General features: G+C 37.3%; 1 long non-coding RNA gene across 1 annotated transcript; it reads left to right on the top strand.

Moving 5' to 3' along the window:
• Positions 1-4,650: 4,650 nt before the first annotated feature.
• LOC311095618 lies at positions 4,651-5,455 on the top strand. Its single transcript, XR_014608875.1, has 3 exons — positions 4,651-4,788; positions 5,068-5,170; positions 5,388-5,455. It is a non-coding gene; the product is annotated as an uncharacterized lncRNA (long non-coding RNA).
• The last annotated feature ends 1,480 nt before the right edge of the window (positions 5,456-6,935 follow it).

The following is a 6,935-nucleotide window of genomic DNA, read 5'->3' as shown; positions in this document are numbered from 1 at the left end:
AATATCCTGGAAATGAATAAAAGTTAAAACGGCTTGCCATAATTGTTTTTTCTTTCCCTTTACAGAGGAGAGCACCACACACGTGACCACCACCAGATCAAGCCTTCCCTCAGGTATTTGATACAAAAAAAGTCACACTTTAGGTGGGGTCCGAGTCTCACTGATAACCAACTATTAACTATTAAATATGACTTTTGCCTACGTATTGCGTTGGAATGGGGTAGGATTAAGGATGTAGAATAAGGTAATGCAGAATAAGGCATTAATATGCACTAATAAACGGCCAATATCCTAGTATGCACGCTAATAAGCAACTAGTTAATAGTAAGAATTGGACCCTAAACTAAAGTTTTATAACACTTCCCGTAGTATTGTAGAGCTCTCTACTGAGAATTTTACATCAAGAGAAACAAATAGATATTTTTAAGGAAGTAAAAGAGGCAAAATAGTTACACACATCAAGCACCAAAGCGTAATAACAGATTTATAAAGCTTACAAAGACAAAATAAACCCAGCGTGTGTGTGTTTTCATATGATTGCGGGCGTGAGGGCAAATAGTTTTTCAGTCCAGCATGTTGATGCAAAGTTTGAATCAGTCTCACCGATAAGGCAGATAAAGTCCGTGAGCAGCTTCGTGAAGACCGTGTCTGTTTTAAATCCTCAAAGGTGAGACATCCAATCCAAAAAACGCCAAGCTCCACAATGAGACAGATAAAAACTCCACCAACATATTTCGGTGCCAAAATCTAGTCCACTCAAAAATCCCGGGGTTTGATCATAGACTGTAAAAAATAGGGTTTGATATGAACGTGCAAACAATCGCCGCCCCATGACGATCTGTTCGCTCCCCATATTTTTATTTTTTTATTTTTTATTGCAGACAGAACACGTAACAGACATAGCATAGCATACAATATTACAAAACAAAGAGTGACATTAATTGGTAGCAGGGGATCCAAAAATAATATCAAAATATTTTAAACACGTTAATGACTTTTTTTTTCTTCTAACAATTTCAATTTCTACAATTCAAATAACAATTTCTAATTTAAACATCTTAAATATTGGGGATGAATTTAAATATTTTTGTTTATGAATATAACATTTTGCCAACAGTATAAATAAATCAACAATGTATTTAAGTCCTTTGTTAATTTTGTTTTCATAATACACAATAATATCTTTTAAAGGCAGGGTAGGTAGGATTTATTAAAAATTAAAGATCCAAATTTGTTAAAACTTTCTATATATATCAATACATAATTAAAATGTAAGAACTCTGAAAAAAAGAGTATAAAAATCAAGTGACTCTAGACCGTATAATCTGTATTAAACACAGCTCATTATTTCGATTCGGGACGAATCAAAGGATTGGCTTAGGCGACTGTCACTCTCTCGCAACCATGGCAACCACCCTTTTGCCACACAGCACCTACCCACTTGCGCGCGACCGTTTGATTTGAGGAGTGCGAGAGGCACGGAACCTGATCACACCTCCGTCCAGTAGATGGCGGTAATGCACTATGTTTGCAAGCTGCCAATAAAATCTATCGAAGAAGAAGAAGAAGGCACTGAACCTAGGAATACCAAAACAATGGCAGAGAAAGAGCAATCTAAATTTACAGTACCGGCATATGCAGTTAGTGAAGGCAAACCAGGCAAAAAAATGCCCCTTCCCCTCCGCTTGTCTCAGGTAAATAATGCGTCCTCTAGCTCAGCGGTCGGAGTCGCGCGTTCATGTGTTTTGGGGACGTGGCTTTGGAAGAAGCACAGAAATGAGGGGGTGGAGTGAATGGAAATAATGAGATGTCTTTAAAACAGTCGTGAGAGGTCTACAGACACTCGATTTTGATACTTTCTTTTTCAGAGTACTTACATTTTAATTATGTATTGATATGTACATAAAGTTTAAACAAATTTGAAAAATAAATTTTTTAGACCATTTCTACCTACCCTGCCTTTAATGTAAAATAGTATTTAATCTTTGCTAAATTACAGATAAATTCTGCCAATTCCTTCCAGAAATGTTGGATAATTTTGCATTCGAAAAACAAATGCGTCAACACCTCTTTCCCACTTTTACAAAAAGAACATAAATCGTCAATATCAGAGTATCTTTCAATTAATGATTTAACAGGGTAAATGGTATGCAAAATTTTAAAATGTATTTCTTTGGTTTTATTATTAATGCAATATTTAAAGGGGATTAACCAAGCATTCTTCCAATTAATATTATCAATATGTTTGCTCCCCATATACTGCTACAATCTTCCTCTATAGGATGACGTGTCCTTGCGCTATGCGATGTCACCCTCTGAATCTCGCGAGAGTTCGTTACAGAGTTAAAGACCTGTAAAAACAACATCCTATGAAGACATTATGACTACCAATACATAGGTCAATCACAATATAGTCTCAGCCTCAGACGTCACGCCCACGGAACGTTGGTCTGTCTGAAGGTCTGGCTACGCGAGACTAATCACAATATAAATAATCTACCCCTTATGAGGCTTTGTTATGGTGTTACAAAAAAAATAAAATAAATAAATATTGCAAAGATGATGCAAAGTGAACTGACATCAGTGATGGTATTTGATAACTCATAAATTGTCACAGGTCTGTTTTATCCATTTGGAGACTGAGCATTTTGAATTGATTTTTTTTTTTTTTTATCTTTATAGTTAGACCAGTGAAAACTAAAAAGTCTTAATGTTAAATATATTATAGCAATGATTACTATATTTAATAAAGGAATATGCTATCATCAAATATGTTTTTTATATATGCCCAGTTATTGTCATAAATCCTGTGGTTCTCCTCTGTTTGTCAGACCGCTGTTCTAAGCTCAACTGCACTGAGGATGAACGCTGTGAAAAGAAACATGGTGTTTATGGCTGTTTCTGCAAGGAGAACCATCACAGTTCTCAGCGTGGATCCTTTGGTTGGACTCATTCAGCATTTCAAATATACGTTCATTATTGATTGCATTTTTGTTTTTTTATCACTGTTGATATTCTCTTGAATATTTTTCTCTCAGATTTCTCTGAAACCTGTGAAAGCAGCTCTGGCTCCATATCTCTGTCTCGCTGTCAGCTTTTTGAGGCTGGTTTTCCTTCTGAAATCTTACACCTCAATGACCCCAACTGCAGAGGAACAGTCCGGAATGGCAGAGTGGAGTTCTATTTTGACAACAATGACCACATCTGTGGTACAAGTCTTGTGGTAGGAATCATTGCATACATGCTCAAATTATCAAAAGAACAACAAATCCTTTTTACAATTATTTTTGTCTTTAAAAAGTCCCTTAATGTACAAATATTCCTACATGTGCCTACAGGCCAATGGCACCCACTTCATCTATGAGAACTTTATTGTGGGAGAGCCAGACACAGTTGGACATCTCATCAGCAGGAAGAGAATTCTGAAGCTTCATATCAGCTGTGTGTACTTACAAACCCAAACACACTCCATGGACATCAACCCTCTGGAGAGGTGGGATGCACTAAATTCAGCCAACTTACTGACTAACTATTTAAACTATTCTTATTTGTAGTTGACACATCTTGTGTAAAATTATTTCAACAGCATCATGCACAGGATCCTTCCTGCGGGTCAAGGGACATATCAGGTCAGGATGATTCCCTATCAGGATGCTGAATTCACCCGTCCCTTCACTGGTAGTGTGAACGTGGAGCTGGACAGCCGTATTTTTATGGAAGTTCGTGTTGATGGAGTTGACAGCCGTCAGTTTGCCTCAGTGATAGACAAATGTTGGGCTACACCTGTGAATGATCCTCATTACTCTCTCCACTGGGACCTCATCGTTGACAAGCAAGTTATTTTTTATTTATTTTTTGTCTTCCTTAGCACTTATGATTTGTATTTAAAAAAACAACAACAATGCTATTCATTACTTTTAAGGATGTTTTCAGACCTGTAGATTGTTGCTTTGTCCAAAAACAGAGACTTGTGAAAGCAAGCCGAACCAAGAAGAAACTGCAACATTGTAACAAGGCAACATTTCAAAGCATACCAAAGTCACCAAGTCACATGCGAGTGAAACTGTCCTCTAATTGTTCAAAGTACACAAATGTATCCCAGTGGGAATCAAGGCATTTTTTGCATTGCACCTGTTTCAGTAAGGAGCAATTTGACAGCATTTTAAGATGAAGAGGCACTCTTTGCTTTTCAGCTGTGATGTGCTGAATCACAGAATCAGACACATTTTACATAATGCATTTCCCATGATGAATTATGATACAACTTGGTTTGTTGGCTGGTTAGGTCAGATTGCTTTCTCACCACAAGTGAACCACTCCAGAGTTCAGTTACAAGCGGGCTGTGCCCACCTCTTTCAGGCAATCTCAGACTGTTTTTTTTTTTTTTTTTCTCGGATCTGAGCAAAGTTGCTGTGTTCATATATGCCTAGATGAACCAAACTAAAGGAGAAAACTCACCCAGTTCTGAACAAACGCTCTAAACGACCCTCATGTCATCGCAAATCTACATATATTTAAACTGTACAACACTTGAACCTAACAAACTTACTGTAGTAAATCATTTTTGCTTGTTTACTATTTTTGTACAGTCAGTAATATCTATTATACTGTCCCAAAATGCTCAGGTGTCCCAATCCAGAGGACAATACAGTGGACTTGCTGCAGAATGGTGTTTCCACATCCAGTCGTTTCTCCTTTGAGATGTTTATCTTCACTGCAAACTCCACAAAGGTTTACCTGCACTGCGCTATTCACCTTTGCCTTCTGAAAGACAATCACTGCTCAGTGGTGAGTTTACAAATTCATAAGTATTTTCAGATTTTACTTATGGACATGGATATAGTTGTTGGTATGAGTAAATTTATCAAGTTTCTTTAAGTAAAAGGAAAATACACTGAAACACAGATATATTCGAGCTGCTGTCAATGGAGAAAAATGCTGTTTGCTTCCAATTGTATACAGCAGTAACAACATCTACCAGTAGAGGGCCTTACAGGGCCATGCTAACCAGCAAAACCTTGACCCCTTGGTTGACACAACTTGGTTTTCTTTTCATCTGTATTTTAGCACTGTGACTCTGAACACCACCATAGAGAGGGCAGATCTGTGGACTTCCATGACAGTGCTTCCATATCTATGGGTCCATTGATGTGGTCTGACAGTAACAAAGGTGACTTACAGTATAAAACAAGAAAAAAAGACATATTGTTCATATTTGAATATCAAATGAGCAAGAGTGTTGTAGTTCTGCCCTGGTCTGGAACACAGTGGACGCAGAGGAATGATACAAACAATAAAACATCTCTCAGTGCTGTTAACTGAAACATCAGTACACTTGAACCGCTGCTTGCTCAATCAACTGACTGCTGTGCATTCTCTGTTCACAGATACACAGGTGCCACGTCAAGTGCAAGTATCCAAGGCTCCATGGCTGTGTGGTTCTCTGACTATACCACTTATTTCTCTGATGAGTATCCTGATATTCTTCTAGGATATTTCCACTAAGAATCACCATTTAGTAAACATCTAGTCTAAATCTCTTTCTTCAACCAAAATCAACATTAAAATAGTTTATAGTTATATAGTACACTGAATGACTGATAGAATGGTAATTTTATAAATTGAACAGTCTAATTACTATTGTGAAGATGAAGCATTTTGTTAAGTTATGAGTCATTTAGTTATTTTCTTTTCTTTATTATGCTAGCAATGTAATATAATAATGAGATAATAAACTGATTATTCATGTACTTTGCTTTTTGGTTTCGGTTACATATATGTCATTTGCTTTGTGTGTGTGATTTGTTGTACAATTCACCCTTCGCCGGGACTTTGAATGACAGGTGATCTGACCAATCATAATGCCAAATCCGCCATTTTGTCCGACAAACAAACCAGACAGGAGAGTTATAGATTAACATTGGTGGACTTGAACTCAAAAAATGGTGTATTGACATATTTCTTCAGTTGAAACAACATACCTTCTGATGTTCATTCATGTTTATTTTGTGTTTTAACTAGTAGGAAGAGATTATCGGGTCCTGTACCACTTGAATTTAGGCGCTACAGCTATTTGTCATGACACATTAAAGAGCCACGAAAAAGGTATTTGTTTGAATTGTTTTAAAAATTACCAAATTTTAAAGCTGTTTCATACCAAAAGTATTCTGCTCTGTCTTGTCCGTCGGCATGTTGTCTGTGACAACAGAGCAACAGTAACTTAGGGGGGCGGGTCTTTGCGTACGGTAAATTGTTTATTATACTGTGGTAATTTTATCTGTAAGAATTACCCATTAGCCCAATGACACAGGCAAAGGTATACCTGGTGATTTTTCTAAGTAAGACATGTTCCTGTATCAACATATTTTGTTGAACTCGGAACCACATTTCTGTCTGAAAATTTTGTCCTAACCACATCCCTACCCTAAAACCTAACCCTACCCATAAGTTATCCCAAAAACTTGTCCCTTAAATCTGATTGGTTGATTGGAATGTTGTTCCAGGATCAACAAAGACTTTGATCCAGGAACATGACGTACTTGGTGAAATCACGTTCACCAGACCATAGCCTACCATGTAGGTCTTTTACTTGCGCTTCTTTAAAGTTCACTAAATCTATTAGAATTTAGTTTCAATTTGATTCATGCTTAATCTGTTGCCAGCTAGCATGTCCTGAGTAAAAGTGATCCAAAAAAAAAAAAAACACGTAATTACTTCTTGTGGCCTGCGTATTCACAACGAGTACAAATAGCGATGCAGATTAACACTAGGCGATTTCTTAGGCAGATATTGACTTGGGACTATATTATGGGGAAGCACAGGCGAAGCACGGCTACTTAGGCGAAGCACTGCTACTTGGGCGCAGACATATCACGCAACACATGAAATCCCACGACTTCTGTCAACATACCGGTGTGCAAGGAGTCAAAACACAG

Source organism: Abramis brama (assembly GCF_963993115.1).
Source record: "Abramis brama genome assembly, chromosome: 14".
Lineage (NCBI taxonomy): Eukaryota > Metazoa > Chordata > Actinopteri > Cypriniformes > Leuciscidae > Abramis > Abramis brama.
The sequence above is the reverse complement of the archived record's forward strand: the minus strand, read 5'-3'. Positions and strand labels throughout refer to the sequence as shown.